Source organism: Dermacentor silvarum, chromosome 3 (genome assembly GCF_013339745.2).
Source record: "Dermacentor silvarum isolate Dsil-2018 chromosome 3, BIME_Dsil_1.4, whole genome shotgun sequence".
NCBI classification, from domain to species: Eukaryota; Metazoa; Arthropoda; class Arachnida; order Ixodida; family Ixodidae; genus Dermacentor; species Dermacentor silvarum.
In genome coordinates this window covers 165433102-165457606 of record NC_051156.1, presented here as the reverse complement: position 1 = coordinate 165457606, position 24505 = coordinate 165433102, and the positions used below count along the sequence as shown (strand labels likewise).

At 46.2% G+C, this 24505-nt stretch overlaps 1 protein-coding gene across 1 annotated transcript in view; it reads right to left on the bottom strand.

Moving 5' to 3' along the window:
• The window catches only part of LOC119445992 (solute carrier family 13 member 3-like), a 102214-nt gene extending 86477 nt beyond the window's left edge, over nucleotides 1-15737 (bottom strand). The window contains exon 1 of the mRNA XM_037710291.2: nucleotides 15667-15737. The gene's annotated coding sequence lies outside the window, so the exon portion shown is untranslated. The remainder of the gene's footprint in view (nucleotides 1-15666) is intronic.
• Nucleotides 15738-24505: the final 8768 nt, after the last annotated feature.

Here is a 24505-nt window from a genome sequence, read left to right as displayed (position 1 = left end):
CAGCACACACACCCTTAAACCCGCACGTACACGTTTATTAAGATCCGTGTAGGTATCAGAAATACTAGAAGCGCCTTCGTTGCGCGTGACGCGCAAGCGGTGCTTCTTGGCGTGGCCAGAATGTCCCGCAGGTCAAATATCGAGTAGGAGTTCTAAGTGCAGCGCGGCTTTTAGACATTGTCCTGCGGTACGGCATGTGACGACTGAAGTCACGTTGAACGTGCTGTAAGTCATCGAGAATTTAAAACTGAGTGGCGTCTCCCAAAAAAAAGGTGGGATCGATGCCGGTGGAGTGCAGCTTTACAGAATATTTTGATAATTCAGTTAGCGGCCCCCTTTATTATCTTCTATACAGCTACCTCAGCCGCGATATCGTTCGTTTACACGCTGAGGAAGGAGCCAAGCTGGTCCCCTAAAGTTCGGGTTTAATAATTCTGACGTTTTGGTTGACTTTATTAGGTCGTAATAAGTTAGCCCCAAGAGACACGCAAGCCTATCAAGATATTAAGCTTCCGGTCCTCAGGAACGTTAATTACACATACTGCGCACAGACCGAATTTTGCACTTGTATAAGCTCATGTAGGCCTCGTAGCGCTCCATGCGGCGAAAAATTGCTTCTTTTAATTGCACATACTTAACGCTCGATGCATGTCAGAATCGCGAGTGGGACATTTCAGGAAATCTGCACGAAGAGAGGCACATGGCATTTAGCACAACACCGAAGCACGTCCAGATGCTGCTTAAATGTTCACTGCTCAAAAGAAGCCGACGCTTGTTTCGGACGACTGCCCCGACAACTGCAACGGGCTCCGTGTATGCATTCAAACCGGGATGACACGGATATAACGATTCATCGGATATAACAAAGACATGCTGAACAGAACACTCCAAACAAAAACAGAATGACGAAGATAGGCGAGACAAGACGAAGCGCTGCAAATCTACTTGCGCTGTTCTATTAGGTACGAATTAGCAATACGTCAATTTCTACGCTCTGTCAAATAACAAAAGCATTTTCGTGTTGCATGCGTGTTTGTTATAAGGTCGTTCGATTGTAATATTTAATTTTTCAAGAAAGCAAGGCACTGTCTGCTTGGATCTCCTTCCCACAACAAATCACGCGAGCATCACAATGTTGTTAATAAATGTAATAATACATTCAAACTTTCTGCCTTAACAATTTCCGTGTATTCTCTGCCGTATGCTGGCTGCGTAAATGTGTGCTCCTGTCTCCTTGTTTTCGTTTTGCCTCTCCGTAATTAATGCCGAGCGCTTGTCTCTTTTGTTACTCCAGCGCAAAGAGCGATGAGCCCGCATTCTGCTCCGTACACTTCCCGCCTACCTATATGAGGACGTATACAAACCTGCGTAATTATGCGGGCCAGCTATGGATCTGTACATAATGATTCGTGAATGAACGTTTTAGCATTGTCACCGATGCCATCGCGTGTGCCCTTATCACAGCAGCCCCCAAAAGATGTACATCTGGTCCATTTCATATTACATTTTTTCTACCTCAAATGAGGCTAAACACCGCGTCAATTTATAACTATGTACCATGGCGACAGGAGCCGATGCTTATACGCGTCACATGACGCCGGCACTAGAGCTAAGTACAAGTTGCAACTACATATACTAGGACCGGTGTTACCTTTATAACGGAATAAAAATGGTCAAGAACGTTAAAACGCATATCAAAAACATGCGCTTTGTGAAATGCTTCTAGCGATTAAGGGCGTAATACGGCGTCACGTAATAGACGCGCATACGTTGCAATGCCAGCGCGCCGCTTTTTGAGCACGTCCGGGCAGTGCCGGCCGGTTCAGCGCGAATACCTGATGAGACAGCGAAGATGCAGTGAGAGGGAGAGAGAAGATGTAGGGGTAAGATTGGCACCGCCGAGCAGAAAGCGAAAGGCGACCCCGCGTAACACACGTGACACCTTCGTCGCCGGCGCCGCATGTAGTCGCTCTTTGGCCGCGTGTCCGGAATACCAACGAGGAAAGCGAAGATCTATAAGGGAGCTCCCGTCCGAGACGCACGCGCCGGCACAGACGGACGGCGCGCTCGGGCGGCAGCTACTGGAACTACTGGAATGTCCCCCGTCGACATGCCTGTCCGGCTGAGCAGTCTCCCCCAAATGAGAGACAGGCGGGGAAAAGACAAAAAAGAAAGGAATAGTATAACCAAGCAGGCACACACAAGCCTGCGTACTCCGCTATACAGGGCACTACACACGAATGGGACATGCACACAGGCGGCAGTCCTATAGCGTTGCCTCTCTGCAATGTCTTTCTTTCTTTCTCGTTCTTTCTTTCTTTCTTTCTTTCTTTCTTTCTTTCTCAATTTGCAAATTCAGCGTGATGCAAGGCGTACCGTATACCCTTGCGCCAAGTTGCAATGCCACCCAGTTGACATCTCTCTTTCTCTCTCTCTGTATTTTAAAATTTATTTTGCAACGCCACAGCTTCATACAGACCTCGGCAACATATGCACTACAGTTTCACGGGCAGTGGCCCTCTGCCGCTGAACCCTCTTAAAGGTCACGGGTACAATTCCCGGTCACGTATAGGATTGAATCCCAATGAGATGCGAGACGTGCTCACGCAAGCTGTCACGCCAACGAAGGTGAAAGGGCTTCGAGGTCTCGTAGATCGATGCGGAACTGTCGGGTACACCGCACTGCACCCATATAAGGCATATTATACAGCTCCTGACACGAAACAAATTCCACGTACTGAACTCTCAGCCTCACGGGAAAGCGTCTGCCAGGCTAGCCCTGTAAGCACAGGCAAAACGCCTCCAGGAGTTGGAAACGAGCACGCAGGTCGAAAAGTTTCGGCCGTCGCTTTTCCAGCGAGATATACGATATATATCCGGTCGGCCGTAACAAAGCTGCCATCGATTTAGAGCGGCCTGGACGTAGATTTATTCAAGCAACAACCGCCACATGAAAGTGCGTTTATCGTTTGTTTGAGTCCAAGCAAGGCCTTCACGACAAGCAAACCATACCGACGATCGACATTTGTCACGTTTGATTGGCTGTTTGCCGCCCCCTCTTACTTTTGTTTCATGTAGCAACCGAATAACAGCTCCTCTCGAGGTCTGATTGAAAAAGCTAATTGTCTTGGGAAATTAGTGGAAGTTCGTGCCGAAATAAATAACTTTCCCTTGTTGTCGAACGGGACCGGGTTAAAGAATGACGGGAACTGATGTTAATGAGCGTTGTTTTCTTCCTTTCCCAAACTCTTCACTCTTCCAAGGACGCTGGCAGACGGATTATGGAATGTGTGACAAGAGTGGTTTTGAATGTCTTGCTGATATGTAAACAATAATCATCGTCAACGTGTAGACTTCGGCAAAAGTGTAGATTCTAGGCAAGATAACGCTGCACTTCTCAGTCGGCTTTGGAAGCATTTTTTTTTTTAAATCAAGAGAAATGCCTCCACTGCATCAGCGACGCGTCCGTAAGCCTGCACAATTCCGAGGATGAATTTATGAATGCCGATGTTCGACGTGCGCGGTTTTTAAATCGCAGTTTTTTTGCGCAGTGACCGGAGGGTGCGACAAGGAGCGTGCGCACCAAGTAGTACATATATCGGTTGGTGATCTCCAGTGAATAAACACTTGATAGTATCGCTCGTCTTTGTTTCGTCATTTGTGCCCGTTTGTGCGTTAAGTTGCCACAATTTTATCCGGAATAATTTTTACCACCTTGGGTTCTTTAACGTGTCCCCAAATCTAAGTATACACGAGCGTTCCTTGCATTCCGTCCCCATCTAAATTCGAACCCAATCGAACCCGCGACCTCGTATCAGTGACGCCGCATCACGTGACTTTTGAAAAGCGATAGAAGCACTGCTCTGGAATGTTGCTACGGGCAGTAATTGTACGCGATATTCTGCAACGCCTCCCAGCAGCTTCCAACTTCATCCCCATCTGCCTGCTAGCCACATCGCGCACAATAAATAAATAAATAAATAAAATAACAAAGAGGAAGAAATACAAGAAATGGAAAAAGCCGACAGACGACAGTCATCAGCGATACATTACCTCTTTTCCAACGACGCAACATGCTAACACAGAATGCGTTCATCGGCATACCTTACATTTTAAAAATAATAAAGAAAATAAAAGAAAAGGAACAGAAAGAAAAAGCGATTACGTCTATACGAAACCCAATACGCCAGGCAGCAACACACGCGGCGGATAAGATAGCCCGCATAACTGCTTGTAAACGTTTGCATAGCATGCGAACACGGACGCAAACACAGGCCCTCCATGTAAACCGACACGTTTCTGTTCCAGCACGGGCATTAGCGGAATTACACCACTTTTGCGCCTGAGTACACGCTTGTACGATCGAGAGAACGCATTATGCTTTTTTTTGTATTTCTTCTGTTTTCCTCTTGTGGAAGTTACCCTATACAGCGGAGATATGCAGGATTTGCACTGGTAGCGGCGACTGATCCACGTTCAATTAGAGCGACCTCTACGCCCAATATGCCTCGTCTAGTAGGCGAATCATATGGCGACGATAATACTGATGACCGTGGAGACGACACACGGGCATGTTTTCGGGCTCAGGGCGTGCTCCTAGGACAGCGCTCTACAGAAGACAAAACTACTATATAATATATATATATATATATATATATATATATATATATATATATATATATATCATAAGAAGCCAACAAACAATGACACCAAGGACAACATAGGGGAAATTAGTTGTACTTACTAATTGAATGGAGGAAATTATAAATTGAAATGAAAATTCCCACCTGCATTCCCCACCTGCAGCCAGTTGTTTTTTCATCCATTTTCATTAATTTATCATTTAGTTTAATTCACTTAGTAAGTACAAGTAATTTCCCCTATGTTGTCCTTGGTGTCATTGTTTGTTGGCTTCTTAGGATATGATTAATAAAAATCGGGTCCCTCGGTTCCCTTTCTTCTCGTTCATTACATAACGAGGGCTACCCGCCGTGGTTGCGCAGTGGCTATGGTGTCAATCCCGGCCACGGGCGCCGCATTTCGATGGGGGTAAAATGCGAAAACACCCGTGTACTTAGATTTAGCTGCACGTTAAAGAACCTCAGGTGGTCCAAATTATTTCGGAGTCCCCCCTACGCGGTGCCTCATAATCAGGTCGTGGTTTTGGCACGTAAAAGCCCACAATTTTTAACCTCCCTGCATTTCTACTTTTTTCAGTCTGTCTCTCCATTTTTATTCATCGGCCTCGACACCATTCGGCTGACGCCTACTCAGCGAGAAGTACTCTCACACCAAACCCGTCCTTCTCACTATACATGCCTCAGCGTATTTTTGTTTGTTAGAAGTAAATGAGGAGTAGTGTATCAGGTTGGTGTATCCAGACCAATCAGTTCGTTTTAGGTTAGAAACGCCATTCCTAAGAATTGAATTATTTAAATGCTGTTGTTTTACGTCGCAGCACCACGACCTGATTACGAGGCGCGCCGTAGTGCGTGAGTGTGTACGGGGGAGAAGGGGGTGGGGTGTTCTGAATTAATTTTTAACCCACCCGGGGTTCTCTAACCCGCACCAAATTCTAAGCACACGGGCGTTTTCTGCCTTCCACTCCCATCGGAATGCTGTCGCCGCGCGCGAGAGTCGAACCCAGGACCTCGCGCTCAGCAGTGCAACGCTATAGCCAAAGGGCTACTACCACCGGCGGTTTAGACTTAGCCATTGCCAACCAATAGCGACGGAAAGTGAGTGATGTGACAAAGAAGCTATCGCTTCAAATGTCCCTTTCTCTCAACGCCCTGTACAATCGCGCATTGTACCATACTACATCGCAGTATGCAGATCATAATGAGCGCGATAGTACATGCCCTAGACTAGGTCAGCAGGTGCAGTTTGCGACAGTGTGCGTCTATACGCAATACTACTATCTACGCATGTAAACTTTCTTCTATACACGCCATCTCCTTCGGAATTCGTGAAGAACCCGTATTTTCGTTTCTCGCGGCGGTCTATAGCTCAAGGCGGTCTGTAAGCTCAACTACTGCTCAGTGTACAGTAAGAGCAACGACTAAAAAAACAAAGCATTTGTGCTCGTTTTCACTCGTCATTCCGTCTTGTTTCGCGCTACATCGCTAACCACAACTACTCGTGCCGTGCTCATCCGGAGAAGGGCAAGCATTAGGCAAAGAAACGAGAATCGAGTCGTGGCGTCTCTCGCGTTCCCAGCTACAGGCAGAAGTTGGCCGCGCCTGCGAGGCACGTTTGGTACCGTCCCCGTTCACCATGGCGCGCTTTACCACGGCTATGTCAGCGGGTCGGGGGAAAGTGCGCAGATAAGTTGCTCAACCTTCTTTTCTCAGCGAAGGCGCTAACAATGAAAACCTTTAGCCAGTCTAGTCATGTGTCCACGTTGGTGACAGGAAGTACGTGTGAAATCTTTTTCTACTAAACTATTTCGACACCAGCAATCGTTACTGGAGACTCAACTTTCCAACGTGACGAGACGCGCAATAAAAAAAAAGAAAAACATTCACTCAACGCTCGCAACGTTATTTCGCCACAGTTTTGCATAGTTATGAAACGTAAGAAACAGTTCTGTTCCTGAGAGAAAGAAACATCGCTCACGTGATATCTTTATCGCTTACGGACTAAGAGAGAGAGCAAGGACGCGAATTTGCTTGTGCGGCCGGTCACTAACTCAACAAATAAGTTCGACTATAACTTTATTCGAATATTGGAATAAACAGATGCGGAAGATGACATTTAGAGAACGCGCTCACGGTAAATACCACGCACGGTTCCTTGTGAAACCAATGAATAGCGGCCGGAATACTCGAACAACGTATCGTGTCACATTTTCCAGTGTAGTCCGATCGGCAGTTCAGTCTTGACCCCCCCCCCCCCCTCCCCTCCTTGTTACCCAGTCGGACGATTCCAATTCATCAAACCAACCAAACTATCTATAAGGTTGCCGTCAAGATAACCGGACGGGCCACGCTGCAACTTGGACACCATATACGTTTCTCGCAAAACGCACATGCACCCGTATACAATGCAGGCAACCTTAATAATGCGCCTGACGATCAATAAAAGACGTGTTTCTCATTTTCAATTCTGGGTCATCACAGTAACACGCAAGTACCAGAGTTTGCGCTCGGTAAACCATGCATTTTGTCGTTCTCATCCGTCACACACACCTGAAGATCGCGTCGCAGCACGATCGTGGTCGTAGCGCGACGCCCCGCCTGTTTCAATCTATCACGGAAGACAAGAAGCATATTAAAAAAAAAACGCTTTTGTGGACCAGTGCCTGTAATGCAACGCCGTAAAACAGGGCCTGACGCCTGTCTGGCCGCAGAAATTATATATATACGAACTCGGGCACGCAAGACGTTTTCCTGTGGAGAATTATTTTCTTTTGTCGGAGACCTACGTGACAGAATACAATACAAAACAATACGAGATAGATAGATAGATAGATAGATAGATAGATAGATAGATAGATAGATAGATAGATAGATAGATAGATAGATAGATAGATAGATAGATAGATAGATAGATAGATAGATAGATAGATAGATAGATAGATAGATAGATAGATAGATAGGATAGATAGATAGATAGATAGATAGATAGATAGATAGATAGATAGATAGATAGACCCGTCAACACCGCGGCAGCACGAGAGATGTTTTAACGCTACCCAGTGCTCTTCCTCGACCTTACGGGTCATTGTCCCTTGCACGGTGGCTCACACTAATGAAGCTAAGATCGCGCTGAATCGAGCACAAGTCATCGGCGCGAATGCATCGTATCACTCTCGTAAGGACATCCAGAAAGCCCGGCGGGCGAACGAATTACGCGATTTCAGAACGCCCCATTCAATGAAGACGCGCCTCGGTTCGCTCAACACGCGGCTAAAAGGTGTTGCGAAGAAGCATCGCGTAGCCCGCACGACTCCCAGGAATTGCCCCAACGCACGCATCCTCGCCAAATACAAAATATCATAGAAAAAAAAAATATCTCAGAATGTCACGCACATGCCTCCGGTTGGTCCTCGCCGCGGCCTTTCGCCAGAAACAAGCCTTGACCGAAACAACCGACAGAGCTTCGAATACACGTCCACGCGAATTTGAACGAACCGCGCACCGAGGCGTCGACGTGCGCGTTATTGGAATTCCCTCTCGTTCAGCCCGGGTGCGTACAGCGCTATATGCTCGAACATGCACGTATGAGTCACACAGCTGCGGAAAAAGGGGGTATAAAAGACGAGAAAGAAAAAAAAGACAAACCCCTTGATGCTACGAACTATAGCACGGCCGGATTGCCGCGTCTTCCAGAGTCCGAGCCGAGGCGGGCGTTTCTCGGAAACTTATAGGGCTACACCGAACGGCGCAGGTGCTGTGAGCGTGAATAGCTAGCTAGCTGCCAAGCGTTCCTCGCGGTCCATTCATCGAGAAATCTTCGCCTCCCGTTCCAACGCGAACGGCTCTTTTCTTTTTTTTCCTTCGACAATTCCTTGCCCAAGTTTGTTCGCTCCTATATAGGGGCCTACACAAACGCAGTATTTAACGATAGCTCCAAGCCCGCGATATTTCAAAGCAATCCGAACCATCTCTCCATTGATGGAAGGTATACGGCACGATCATTGGCGTAGGGCTCTAGATACAACTCATTCTCCGCGATTTTCTTTCATGCTGCATCGACTGCGGTTATCAGAAAAAAAAGCATAGCTCTAATCTTAAAGAGCACGTGCCAGAATTATCTTAAAAGCCGCGCACGCGCATTCTATGAGGTCTGCAGCTAGGGTTTAAAAAAAAAACAACGATAGTACAGCTAAATTAGTTCGAAGAAAGAGCTATTGTGCCTGTAAAATGGGATGCTACGCTGAATCTCATTGAATTCTTTCATTTCGCCGATAAATTTGAAAGGAAACATGGCGCTTACACCAGACGCTTACAATAGGAAGAGTATATATAGAGCTGGACGGCACGTCCGCTGTATACATCGAGGTTTCAGCAGCGACGCGAACTACACCGCTGTATGTGCGCTTGCCTTCCTTCATATTGGTTGCAATTTTTCTTTCTCCGCAGACGATCCACAAACCAATCTTTCATCTTTTGCATCTGCTTCTCGTGACACGTTTCGAGCTATAGCAGATGAAGATATCTGCACCTGTTTCGGTAAGCGGGTATATAGAGTCGTATACGTGACGTATGAGCAAGAATGACACCCAGTTGTGGGTCGCGAAAGTTTGGCAACACCTACGACTAACAACGTCTGCTGCTGGGATAGTTTGTTCGTGGCATATAGTAAAGTTTAGAGAGCGCGAAAAGAAAAAAAAAGGGACACGGACAAGACTGAACAAAAGCGCTTACCTTCAACTGACGCCTCTCAGGAAAAGAGAGGCGTCAGTTGTTACCTAAAATACTCATTTCATCATTGCATCTTTTCGCGAGAGGCGTCAGTTGTCAGTGAGTGCTTGTGTTGTTCTGTATTGTCCATGTCCTTTACGTTTTTTTTTGCGCTGTTTTAATTTTATACTATGTATACCCTCATTCATACGACTATTTCTTCAATCAATCATTGTAAACGTCGTTAAGCACGTCGTTATTGCCAGCGATGAAATTTGCGACCAATAGCGCACAATTATGACTATATATATGGAAGTCGACGATATACGCGATCAGAACGAAGGTCAGTCCTCTCAGTGCATCAGTTTTCGTGGAAGCCTGTCGCGACAGCGCTCCACAATTACATTTTCTTTTTTGAGCTCCCGACTCCCGCGCTACGATAACTAAAACATTCGTTGCTGAAGCGTATGCTCAGTTAATTACCGTTTATTAGTTTATTTGTCTGGCACTTCAATTAATATGCTTAGCGCTTTACTTACCCGTATTGTCTCTTTGTAATGAGAGACAGCTAGCACCACCCTCTGTAGGTGCCGGGTGCCAACGTTTTCCGGGAATCGGGAAAGCTTGTTGACGTGTCAGATTACCCCGAGGAGATCTGAGTTACCTAGACAGCGCGATCAGTAATGGATTTATCGAGCGCGGTTAGCTTGTCAGCGCGTCGAGAGTTGCGTTGCATGTAGACATTATTTCTTTTCATATCTGCATGAGCCACTCCATTAGCTCAGAAAGCTTAGTATGAACGAATTCTTCCGAGAATAGTTATTTTAGGGTACGAGCATGACGGAGCAGTTACTTGTTCGCTTAGAGTTACGCAGAGGGGTATTCTGCTCAAATGTATACTGTAAAGCAAGTACTATACGTAGTTCGAAGGGTTAATTCTCGCACGTTAAGCTCGCGGTGATATATTTGATTGTGATGAAAAAGTTAGCGATTTGAGTCAGCAGCTTTGTCACAACATTTAGATGTAAAATGAACGGCCCCAAATCACATTAGGAAATAAAAAAAGAAAACAAACACGCATACGGACCTGCATTTAGCGTCTACACGACTGAATTGTTTTCAAATATAGTGAACGCGCTAATACACGCTGCAGAATGTGCACATAACTGTACAGCTGAAGAAGAACAAGCAATAGAAGAAAACGATGGAATAAAAAAAAGAAGAAAAACGAATCGGTTTTTTTTTTAAATAACTACGACAGTTTGGCAAGGTTCGCTATATATGGAGGAGCCTGCTATCTCAAGATTGTATGGCTAATAATAATAATAATAATAATAATAATAATAATAATAATAATAATAATAATAATAATAATAATAATAATAATAATAATAAAAAATAAAAAATAATAACAGTCCAGGCAGCACATAATAAGTAGAAAAAAGTAGCAATAATAAAAAGCCTTCCCAATCGCTTAGAATGAAAGAAACGCACTGCCAGTATAGTGAGAACTTTTGTAAAATTTGTAAAACAAGCCAGGCGTTCATTGTAACGACCGTTGTCGAGTATCAGAAACATGACATGACATAATATAACAACGAGCGCCAAGCAAGCTTTCAATGTTTCGAACATAGTTTCATCGATTATGAGGGCTATCCCTAATGAATCAAGATAGTTTTTAATGCTCAATTTTTAACGCGATAGCGTTAAGGGCCCTGTGTCGCAGAAAATCTGGCGTCGGCAACCGGCGTCGGCGTGCGATGTCGGCGGATGGCGGAGAAAATCATCCCCAACCACCCAGGCCATCCGAATATATTTAGGTAGATGTATATGCCACGCCTTCTTATATGAGATGTGGTATATGCGGGATATATCGCCACACCATTATATCAATAATGTTGTTCATGCATTGTCTTGCATACTTGGTTAAGCTATTCCTCGGAATTTTGAGAATGACAATCCACAAACAAACGTCATGAAACAAAGCACCCACAGCGTATGCCTTTTATGTTAAATCTTCTCAGACTGAAATATTAAAAGTACGAAACAGAAACAGAAACCTGAAAATTATGCATTTTTTTTTATTTTTTGCGCGGCTGTGCAATCTCTCCTGGATCGCCCCACGCAAGAAGTCGCGTTTCTACTAGAAAGTTCGCCTTCTCGCATAGCATTCGCCGCCACAGTAACCATTACGGTTGCTTAGGCTGCAGTTGTCGGGAAGCGTGAGAAGCAGTCAGGGACCTTTGAATGCTATCGTGTTCCACTCTGAAAAGCGAAGCGTAAGCGTCCTCCAATGCTTTTTTTTTTTTTTTTTTATCTGCGGCGAGAACCAGTCGGCCAGGTTGCGCGTTAAGGCTATAAACACGGAAAACTTCATAAGTATAATATAAGGCGTATTGAAGTTGTAAAATTGCCGAAGACGATTGACGATTAGAAAATATGTTTTACCAATCACGGAAATGTGATTTTACGAAACTCTCCGCCGAAAAAGCGTGTGAAGCTGAGCTTCGTCTTCGCTCTTACAAATGAAAGAACAGCAATGCATGCCAACACAATTTCCCGATCAACCAAACATTTTGTCAGACGATGCACGTACCATTGACAAACACATGTACACTAAAACAACGCAGTCATGTCCACCCAGTTTCTTTAATCACCGCTAATGAACGTGCACTACTGTTATAGCGCAACGCGGTAAGCCTTCGTTGCGTTTCCAAGGCGAATCCAACAAGAACCATTCATTACCAGATTAAATGATAGTCGCTTATTGTATAACCAGTTGGGTAAAACGCAATACTATGGATACCTCCTATGGATACCGCACGCCACCTTCATATCCAAAAGGTCAGCAGAAGGCTAACGCTCAGACGCAAGGGCAGTTATCGACAGTACGAACTAGGATAAAGCAGCCCATACGAACAAATACATAGCGTCAGTGCAGTGCTCTGACGAATCATCAATGGTACGAGACGGCACCATGCATCAGCATGATTGGAACGCTGCTAAAAGAAATTTCTAGCCACTTCAGACGATTAATGCCTCTTGGGACGACACTGTGTCGGCCGGAAGGGCGCACGCGTAGTGGTAAAGCCCATCGTGAACTTGGCTTGAACAGTAACTGGTACAATAAAGAAGGCAAAGAATATCGAAACAGTTTCAGCTACTTCGCTCATGAAGTCAACTTCTATCTTTTTTTTCCTAACCTACAGAACAAAGCTTTCTAGCGCAGGATGCAAGAAAGGTTTGCGTCGTTCAGGACTGGTACAGAAAACCGCCATCTTTCACGCTACTAATGCGGGCTGTCAGAGTGAAACAAGGCGCACGCATTTATGTATTGCAAGCTCTTATGCTTTATAATCGTTGTCCCATACAGGTGGCTGGCGACGACCGACAGTATCAGTGCCAGTAACCGCAAGTCTGTACTTGCAAAAATTACTTTTCTTTTCTTTTTTGTTACTCCTATGATGTCGCGATTTATGACAGAAAAAGGTGCAGTATTTATATGGTTAACACGGCCACCAATGTAGACGGAGGTGCTGTGAACGGTTAGGGCCTACAACAGAACTAGAACCTGCGAACGACGAACACGAAACCATCTTGTATTTATGACAATGCAACAGAAGACAAAACAGAAGAATGTGCAACCGAGTTGTCAGGCATTACAGAAAGGAAAGTTTGGTGTATTGATTGCTATTCAGTAGGAAAAAACGTTGACTCGTCAACCCGGCCCAGCGAAAGTAGATGTCCAGCGAAGCTGTTTAAAACCACCACTACAACTGCTCAGGGGGCTATGTAATGCTTTATTGATTTAGAGTAATGGTAGTAATGGCAATTTAGAGTAGTGGTAGTAATGGGAGTAACGGTACTTTTGACAGCACAACGCCGCCAATAGTTGTGCTGCAACAACATTGAAATCAGTTGCTAGGCTGGTTCATTTATATACGAAAGGCTAGTGACGTCCCTCCGCACGTCGCAAGCTGCCGTTGGCGCGGCAGCTTGCGCAACAGTAATCTTTACCGGGAAACGTATATGCAGGGAGCGCTACGTGCTTGGCATTGTTATCAGGAGCACCTTATCATCAATTATGTGGTTCGCATGATTCCTTTGTGCTCGTTCTTTATTGAAACGTGTGCTGTTCAATATGTTGTATGCATTATGCCAAGGAATGTATGCACTGTTCGCTTCACTTTGTTGACTGCTTGAAGCCTCTGCCTTATGGGTGCATGAGCCACTGTTCCTGGCTCTGCACTGCCATTGGGATCGGCGCACATTTTTGCTGACGGACGCAGACGCGAAAAATGCCGACCAACAATATGATAACAGCTTCGCTGTAAAAATGAAAAGTCGGGACATTTGGCCGTTTCGACTGGGTCAAGTCGGTACTCGGGACATGCACCCAAAAACTCGAGACTGTCCCGCTAAATTCTGACCGGTTGGCAACCCCTACCCCATACTATAAGATACCACAACGATGGCTGACGAGGCTACAGTGTATTGCAACATTCCTTGGAGCATGAGCGCACGTTGACCTGTAAGCTATGAACGTAATAGGTCCGTAATTTCGGAACTTCGTTGGGCCTGTATAACTGAGCATGCAGCGCATTTCTGCTCATGAACAGATTGGTCGACGTGAATGTTCGGCAGTAAACACAGCGTGCAGCATTTGCATGACGTATAGCACTACATGCGCAAGTGACTCAAAGGCTATATATACTCAAAACGCGATCGCTGCCCTTGAAAGGCCGCGAGATCGCTCTTATGTGTCATCGTCGGCAACGGCGACGTGACGAGGGTAGAGAGCACGCACAATCGACGACACAGAATATGTCTTGCACTTAGGAGTGCTATCGGCGCTGCAAAAAAGAATCGCATTGCACAGAACAAGCCTTTGTCATTCGTGCAGCGACACAAAGGGCCCATCCCCTTCCAGCTATCACTCGCAGAAACCGCCTGAAGATGCTCAGTGCTCAGTATCACTGGGATGTACGCACTGAGCAATTACATAAGTATGGGCAGAGAAAATCAGACACCGATCTAGGAAAATAATAACCAGAAACATTGCGGACGCCAGCACGACGTGTAGGTGGTTTTATATGTCACCGATGTCGCTCGCGGTTGACGATCAACAAGATTTCTAGGGTTGGGCGCGAGGAATAAATATATCAGGCTCGATCGAAGGCTGCGAGTCCGACCTAAAGATCGGTCCTGTTTTGTGATTTAAATAACGTATAAATGCATGCGGACAGATCATTAGAATGCCGATAGGCACCATTCATAATGTCTGGAATGTAACCTCACTCGCTCTTCAACAAACGATGCTGGTTGGAGGACTCATTTAACTCTAGGGCAGGCCAGCCACGTGGACCATCTGGAACTCTCTCAAGAGCCCCAAGGGCTCGCGCGTTCCTTTGAGAATGATTGCTTCAGTCTCGGGACACCATAGGTAGTTGATGCTACCAAGATGAAATAGTTACGTTGTGCGTATATCTATTTCAACTGCACTAAAACATTCATTCGTCATTTCTCCCCTTGCTTAACACGAGTGGACTGTCGGTGTATGAACCCATGTTGCAGCGGCTATAACAAAGCATCCGGTGCATTTCCAAGATCACGACAAAACGTGCCGGCCATCTTATGCAACAGATGAGCTCCTGTACAAATGAACTGTGTGCACGTCGACCTGCAGACTTCGTCTATGTCTCCAGCAGATAAATGGAAGTGACTAATTTGCGTTTATAAACGAACCATTTAAGCATGCTACCGCGTTATAAGGGTACCCCTGAGCGTTACCCGCGCATATTGATGTGTGCACGACCCGCTGGAGACCGGCCGTCCGTCAAAATGTCAAACCGCGCAGCGACTGAACCGTCTCCGTTCATATCATCTCCTCATCAGGAAATCATCGGTGTTAGTTAGCCCAGAGACACGTTCTCATAAAGCATCAAAGACGAAAGCGCTTTCCCCTAACTTATTGCTTGTCATGAATAGTGGACAAAATGTCTAGGAAATACGAACAGAACAGGGTGCCAAAAGAGAGCGTATGCACGTTGATTTAAAGCACCTCGTTATCGCTGCTTCACCGCTACTATGGAGAATGAATGAGCAAGAGTGACGAGTCAAAGCGAGCGCGCGGCGCGCAGCGATGGACCGCGGAAGATGCGAGAGGCAGAGAAAGAAAGGAACACGCAGACTGGCACGCCGCGGCGGCGCGCGGCCTCGGCGCGCAAGCCTCGAAAGAGCAGCCGGCGAAAAAATAAAAGTAATAATAGTAAGTGAGAATACGGTTCAAAAACCCTGGTTTGCGCCAGAACTCTCTTACCTGAAACAGCCGAAAACGAGGAGGCCGCGTCGATGGAGTGGTTCGGGCCGGCGTTCTCTTGGGCGCTCTCCAAAATGTCAACCCGAGTGTCGGCCCGGCCTCTTCGGTGCCAGCGGAGAGAGAACAGACACAGAGCGGCGGAGGCGCGGCGTCCCCGAATCACCACGTGCTCGCAGCTCTACTCGCGGCCAAGCATCCTTTCCTCCTCAAATCAGCGGTAGCGTTTGCTTGCTCAGTTCTCCTCCCGCGCACCGGCACTGAGTAGCCGCGCCACACACGCAGCAGGGGTAGTCGCCGCCGAGTACTCTGCGGTGGTCGCCGTCCTCGCTCCCATGCGTGGACACTTAACGAGGGACGAGCGAGCCCCCTTACTTCCTTCCTCGAGGCAACAACCTTTTCTGCGACGCCCGCCGCACACACGTTCGCGCGAGTCGCAAATGGAGCAACAGTCGGGGTTCAACAACGATCGCCGTTTCTCTCTGGCGCCGATGTGGGCAACCACCGAGGTAGCAGAATCGGGCGCCGAAGTAGCAGCAGCAGCAGCAGGCGTTCAGTTCTGCACCGGGCGCAGCAGACGAAAAAAGCAGGCAGTAGTACTTCGCGACTGCTCGGTCCTCGGGATTGCGTTGGTCCTGCAAATACAGCAGGCTGCTCACACTTTCGAAGAGCACGCGCGCGCGCGCGCTGTTCTAGCACACTCCTCCGTGACTGCAACCGTCCACACACCGACGACGACGGCAGGCTCTCTCAGCCCCGCAACGCTGGCGACGACGCGAGTTCTCGCCACAGAGCAACCCCCTCCGAAGTTCCCTGCCGCCTTGTCTTTATGCCCCTACAGCCGCGCTACCGCCTTCCGGAACCGACGGCGGCGACGCTTCTCGGTAAGCGCGCGCTAGGACGATGCGGCGGCGGCGCCGGCTGCTCGTTCGCGGCGACTGCCGCCATATTTATTTGGGTTTTTCTCTTCCTCAGCCGCTCTTTCTCGCTCTCCTTTCTTCGCAGCCTCTGTCCTCTCTCTCACACCCGCCACCAACGAGGAGGAGATGCGGCCCCCGTGTGCGCGTCCGTTCGGCAACGGGCTTTTCTTTTCTGGACCCGCAGATGGAAAGAACAGACTATAAATGGGAGCCAGAGGAGGAGAGCATGCCTTTTTAACCGGTCTCTCACCGGACACTTCCTCCTTTCGTGTTCTCTCCCCTCGGAGTTCTTGTTTCGTTCGTTCTTTCTTTGAGGGCCGGTACACGCCAGAACGATTCGCTAATGGCCGATAGGAGGAAAGGAATTTTACGTTGAACCATCACGTAGCTCTTGCTTATAAGTACAGGAGTGGGTGGCGAAACGTACCGAACGAGCGCTAAGCAGAAAGAAGAGAACGAGAGAAGCAAAGGGAGAAAAGGAACGTTGATGGATAAAATGAAAGTCCCGGCCAGTTATTTCTTTCTTACTTTGGTTTCTCTCTCCTCTCTCGATATATCGACCGGTGGCGAACTCCGAAAGCCGCCGCCAGTTGCGATGGGGGCGCTACCTTAGTGCTTCGGGCGCATGGCTTCGCAAACGTGAAAGGAGATTCCGACGCCGGTGCACGGCGCCGACCACGTGGTCTCTTCTCGGCTCGGCGCCGAAGGGTTCGCGCGGGTCCACGACTGAAACCGGAAATAAAACACGACGCCGCATATCTCGTTCAAATGCGCTGTGTAAATGTGTCCCTCCACGGCCTCCGATTGCGTATTAAGTGTGACGACATCGAGTTCAATTCCTTTCTGTGATTTTCTTATTGATCGGACTCTGGCCAAGTCTTCTTTACTTCTACACTTCCTCGTGACTGGGTATTCAAATGACGGCTCTTTTTCGGAGGCTATTGGAGATCATTGCTGGCAAAGCAGGTTCAGCATGACATCTTGCCCAAGATCTTTATTTTTTCTAAGGACCGGTAGTCCCTAGTTGTTGTGCAATCTAACTCTTACGCATGTTTCACTTACGGAGTCAACCACGGCGGTCTTAACGCACGAATGAGCACATGACTACTCCTTACTCGGAGCCGAGTTGTACGATGTGTGCGGAGCAATCAGTGCAATATTATCACACAAACAAACACTGCTTACGCCTACCGGTGAAAGTGAACCCGTTATTTCATCGCTCCATGCGATCGTGTCAAAGTATAGCCGAAACATACAGCAAAGCAGAACAACGAAGAATGGATTCGAGTTGAAAGCAAGCAAGTTGTATGATTAGTTATTTCAACTGTCTGGCAGCGCATTTCATATCAAGAGGTCTAAAATGTTTTGTAAGATGTGCAAATTATCGTGAAAGAGATAAAATCATCGCACATCCTGCCTGAAGACTCCATGTTTCTGATATACACCACTATAAAGGATAATATATACAGACGCTATCCGAGAATACTGTCGGGATGGCATACCACTAGTTATCTCATCTTCTGCAGACGTGATTGGAAAGGACAAGATTTTTCGCGTGTAAAGAGAGTTGTGGCTGCCATAGATCAGGAACTCCAGGGAGGGCAATGATATAATCACTGATCAAACAATATAATACAAGGAACAAAACCGCGGTGTTACAATGCCCAGTCTATACTCTGTCTCTGGGGAGCGATTTGCATATGTTTCACCGTTCGAACGAAATCGTCTATAGCAATCGCAACCGCGTCTTACTTCATTGACAGAGCAACAACACATATTTTTCGACCGTGAGTCGGGGACTGCTAATGTTACGCCCATTTGCAAAGAGTTAGGAATTCTCCGAAAGACATTGTTTTCTGGGCGTGCAAGTCTACAGGCCTTATTTTTAGCATCGAGGGAATGCTAGCAGCTGTTATGTTTCTCACACAATCTGTTTTTTTTTTTCCTTCTCTTGGCTTACGTTAGAGTTCACGAGGGCTTGCAGTCTCTTCCGCCTCAGCTTGACGTAAGGCATATATAGAACAGGCGTGCAGTGGCCAGCGTGAGACACGACGCAGTTAGGCATGTGTGGCGAACGCGGTAATAATAAATAAATAAATAAATAAATAAATAAATAAATAAATAAATAAATAAATAAATAAATAAATAAATAAATAAATAAATAAATAAATAAATAAATAAATGCACAGAAAAGGGGTCTGCAGATATACAATACATACCCTTGCTCACCTAGCTCTGTTTGAATGAATGAACATCTTATTGAACGCAATAAAGAACTTTTCTTGGGGAAGTGATCTGTGCTAGCAGCACCATTTGTTTCTCAGTCTTGGACAAAATTGTACATTCCTTCTAATATTACACGCGGGTCCCCCGCAGCCGTGTCATTCGAATTCGCGCTCCAATTCTTATGACCATATATGCAACACCCTTTCCTTTTCTTTATGATAGTTCAGTCCTGCATTATTACACTTATTTGTTTAGTTTTATTCAAAATACCCCTTAAGGCCCTCAAAGAGGTTATTACATAAGGGGGGTGGGGGTGGTACAATAACATGGGAACCAGAATAGTTACACAATAATAGTGTGACTGAAATATGAACAAACAAAACGTAATTATAAACAGTGCGTGATTAACAGCGGGGGAAGGGGATAGGATGAAAGCAATAAATGCAAAACCATAACACATTTTGGGCTAGAATACATACAACAGTTATAACACTAGTGACAATGCGTAATATGGAAAAAAGACTAATAATTACGTCGAACCGGGATATATCAAACCCGCATATAACAAATTATTGTGTATAACGAACAGCAGCAAAATTCCCTTGAAAAGCTTTCTATACAATTTTTATTTTATATATCGAATTACCTATATATCGAACTTTCTTGTGATGCCCTTCAGATTCGATATATCCGGGTTGGACTTACAGCATATAATAAAAATCTTACAAAATGGTTACAAAAATACACAATAACTTACACAAAAGCAAAATATAAATGCACAGCGCCGAAAAATTCTGACAAAATGGAGCAGTAGAAATATTAACACGTTAACGGTACATTACATGTCAGTTTGTAAGTGTAATGTGGCATTTGTAATCGTGTTTCAATATGCTGCCTAGCGGGCACGTGGGCACCCATGCACGATAGGATGAAAGGAGTGCCGACTTGCCTCCGACAAAGAAGCAGACAAACGAGTTGCGTTCGAGAACGAACTGCGCCCGTCCGCCAGTGGGGCTATGTAGACATCGCCACATCCGGCGCCGATCGCGTGAAGCGGGCGTGTCTTCGAGATACGTCAGCTCGTTATCTGCAGCTGGGGGAAAAAAAAGCACTAGAAGGCCCACTGCTGCTCCAATATTTCACTTCATTGTCGGCGCAGGTGTACGGCACAAGCGTCGCACGGCACGACGGGTGCGTAGCAGTTGTATGGGGCATAGAGGTGATCACCGTACTAGAAGTACTTCTAACACTGTGGGGGTGATCATCATGATTGACGATCTCTATTGGAATCCCCTTCGAAACGGGGCGGCGAAAACTAGTCGCCTAGCCTGTTTGAAGTAATCCGACATCGTCTGCTACAAACTGCGTATAGCAGTTTGCTTACAAAGCGACGCCGGCATTGTTACAGTTCATGAAGTCGAGTGGCCTCAGTGACCGATTGTGAAGTGTTGGACAACCGCACGTGTTCAAACTGAGAGTACTTTCTTCCCTCTCTCTCCTTTCTTTCTTTTCATCCCTTTAAACCCCTTCCCCGTGTAGGGTAGCAAACCGGACGTGCGTCTGGTTAACCTCCCTGCCTTTCCTGTCTTCTTCTCCTCCTCCTCCTATCTCTCCTTGATATTTCTCTCTTCATTAAAACCTATATCTCTATATTCTGCAGTTACCTGTGCCTGTAATGACTCTACTTCTATCAATCTCATCTCTGTTCTTTTTTTTTCTTTTTTTTTCACCAATGGTCTAAACGACTCTGACTCTTGCTTATTAAGACTGCTGACTAGTTAGTGCTTCCATCCACTTTGAATCTTGTCGCTACTGGAAGGCGGACGCTGTAAGGGTAGCGGTAATCTTCAGCGCCACCTATGTCTTGCTCTCCGAAGATTGAATTGGTAAGGCATTACTTCGAATGCCCTACAGCAGGCGAACCAGCCCTCTTGTCTATCTACATCCGAGCCCAAGAATCAACAGTCAGACTCATCATTGGCATGAGAAATTTACTTACGAAATGCCGAGCGGTCAGAGAATAGAGAAATGGTAGCATGAGTGGTGACGTTGTCAATGTAAAAATAAGACGTAAGTCTAAGTAAATGCTATTCGTGTCGCAAATTGACAGTCACGAATCGAAGCCCTTGTCGCTCAGGAATAGAAAAAGAGCGCTCAGATAGTATCTTGAATATATTAGGCACAATATGTACTCAGGTAGGCCAAACAAAATGCCAACGTTCCGAATGAGCTTACCCGGGTTGGATAATGGACAACAAATGCGCCAACTCGTTGCGGCAGTACCTGCATCACGCAGGGCTGCATGGCGTTTACTTGAAGCCCTTCTATTCATTTTTTGACTGAATATGCCATATTCGGCAAATCCCCCGTAAGAATCCCCCGTGGCTTATTTTTTTCCTGATAGAAAAGTATGGCTCTGTTTTCTATGGAAGCAAGAAGCTTTGGGTCTCTTGATTTTTCGCTAATTAAATTTTATAAAGGCGCCAAAGTATGCAATTAGTTCCTATATATATAAGCCAAATTCTAACGATCGTGCTTTTTTACTCGAACTCATGAAGTGAGAGTTAATTATTTGTAAATGCGCATCGCTTACGGTCAAGAATACTATTGTGCCTTAGAAATCAGAAATTGCAGGAAGTGTAGGATGTTACTACTAAATAAAATATGGTTCGACACTGTTTAACGTAGACATACATTATATGGTGCTTTTTTTATAACAGTAACCGTTCATATTTGCTTTAAACTTTCCAATTTATTATTTCGCTGCAGTCTTCTGGACAGACAGATACAGTGGTAAAAGCAATGAAAAGGCAGGGAGATTAACAAGAGGATATCTAAGATGGGCTACCCTGTACAAGGGAAAGGGAAGAGAGGTACGAAAGATAAGAATGAACAACGTAAAACTCTAACCGTGAGCACTGTCAAAAAAGTATGTGAAGGACAGTGTGAAATTGACACTGTGTATGACTGTGTGGCAGAGCGCGAAATAAACGTCACTCCGTTTCTTCTGGTCGGTGGTAGTTGTCCGGCAAAATGGTACTACCGTCATACTTGTCCTCGCAAGTGGCCGTACACAAGTTGCTGGCTCCATTCACGACCGGTATACCGACGAAGAATCCGGCTGCCAGCGGTCAGTACCGGCCTTCGAACACGGTGTTGACGATGCGTCATGCGGCTACTTAAAAGCGATAAACTGGACTCGCACTTCCTCGACGGTTAGAAATTTCTACTATTGGGCAGTTATAGCTAGGCGCTGAGGCGACCATATATTCACACTTCGACATTAAATACGGCCGCCGCAGCATGATGAGACTGCCAAAGCTGTTAATTTACATCGTTCATAATTAGGTCGGGGGCGTCCATTAGTTTCTGCACCCTATGAAGCACCTGCCTCCATTTGCTTAATAAAATTTTTAGTCGATCACTTGCATAAGATTGTGGAAAGTACTGACCTTATTGTAGTTTTTCTCTTGACTGGTTTTTAACCTCCGGAGATCGAGGAATTGAGGAAGGAGGAATCTACGCGGTGGCTGCAGCCTTGCTATTAGAATCATTACCGGTCCTCTGACCACGCATCTACAGTGACAACTGTCTGTACAATCGATACATGCCTCCGCGATAGAAGGTGGAATACTTAAAGGCACTATGTGATGCCAAGTCTTTGCGCTGTATTGATCTCAAATGAATTGTAAATTAAAGTGTGCTGCGTAATGGCGCGCTTACATCATCAGATGTCTCCTTCGACGCAGTTGCGCTGCTGAAATCGAGGTCGCGGGTTCGAACGCGGCTGCGGCGGCCACGTGCAAAAAATGAAGTGCCGAAACTCTCACGCACATAAATTTAGGTGCACTTTAAAGAACCAGAATCCATCAAAATCCATCCGGAGTTCACGACTACAGCATGCCTCATAATGAGATTGGGGTTTCGGCACGTAAAACCACATATTTTCCAAAAAATCAGGTATTGCAGAGTTCCTGTCAAACCTTTCGAGCCTCATTTTAAACAGCGAATGCCAATTCCCAGTGCCGTAAAAGTTCTATTTTCTTCCCTGTGCTTCCTCGACAAGCAAAGTGCGTCGTTTCGGGGAAGCCATCACAGAAACGTGTGGCGCAGAGTCACAACGACCTCTCGCCCATTACCACTGTACAGTGGACGGCAAAAAAAAAAAAAAAAAAAGCGTCGCCGGGGGCGAGGAGGCGAGTCGTCGCCGGCATATCTGGCGCGGTCACTCACTTACGCGCGCGAATTTCCCAGGAAGTCGAAAAGCGTTCGCGGATCCAGTTTGGAATGCGGCGCGCGTTCCCGTGCCTGCGCGCGTGGAGTGGATACGCTTCGAGTGAGTGCGAGTGTCTTCGCGGCCTTGTGCACGTGGTTGTGCATGCGTCTCTGTGAGTGTGCGTCCATGTATGTATGTATGTATGTGTGTGCGCACTCAGGTGCGTACGTTGGTGTGCCTGCGCACGTCTGATTTCATGGGCACGTGTGAATGGCTGTCCTTGTGCGTAATGACGTCGAACGCGGACTAACCGACAAGGGAGTGCCACGCGTTTCTTTTTTTTTTTTTTTTTTTGCTGGAGAGGTCATTTCGACAAGTCAATGATCGCCTGGCATCTCGAATCACTCAAACGATTCGATTTCTTAATTTTATCTCTCTCTTGCACAGTGTTAGGTAGAAATTTTTGTTAAAGTTCTGCCTAATTGCGTAATTCTTCAAGATTACTTACCCATTAGAAAAATACAGAAACAGCAGGACACAGGACGAGTGAAGAGAGCACAGGACGGAGCGTTGTCACTCGTCCTATGTCGCGCTGTTTCTGTATTTTTCTAATGATGAACCAACCAGCCCCTTTGAGCACGCAACTTAACCATGTTTGCTAGTCTAGATCGTATGACAAAACTTCAAATGCGAAAGTTGTAGAGCGCTCTAGGAAACATCTAATTCAGCATTTTCTAACTTTCTACTTTCACGTAATAATTTTTTATGCCATAAAGAAGCACACAATATATGAAATAAAGAGCACTTAACATGCACGCTTAAGCGCCACATTGCAGTGCTCTCAAGCGTACTGCTGTTGAACGAACATCGCATTTATTCTGGTCTGCTGCCGCTTAAAAAAAGTGACAGGGAAGCGACGCAAGCGTTAGCCGCACGATTTACGCCAGTAATGTGCTGCCTTCGCGGCGGTTAATGATAGCGATAAGCAGACCAGGCAGCTTACCTTCTGGGCTAACTGCTCGGCGCTCTAATACGCGGTGCGTATGAGAGCGCTGCGATCGCGGCGCGCAAGCGGACACGTCACGCAATTTTTTTTTTTTTTTGTCTCCAGATTTTGCAGGCTTTCTTTAAGACGAAGAAAACAAAGTATTACGTAACCTGGCTGTGTCCGCTGGGAGAGTGCTGCTGTAGCGACGAAATTATTCTTCGTGTATTATGTCGGCGCCATATAACCTCAGCATTTTGTTTTAATTTTTTAAGTGTATTTGAGACTTTGGCGACTTCGACGTATCCCGCGCGCGAGTGCAAGTTAGCGCATACTGGGTAGATGGCGCCAGTTGTAAAGTATCGTTAACCTGGTTATCGTGAATGCAGGGCCTAAGTGTGATGGACAGACCACGTGGGAAGTAGGAGACTGGCAATCGACCATTGATTACTGTCTGATGGCAGAATGAATTTATGAAAAGTTGAGAGGAATGGT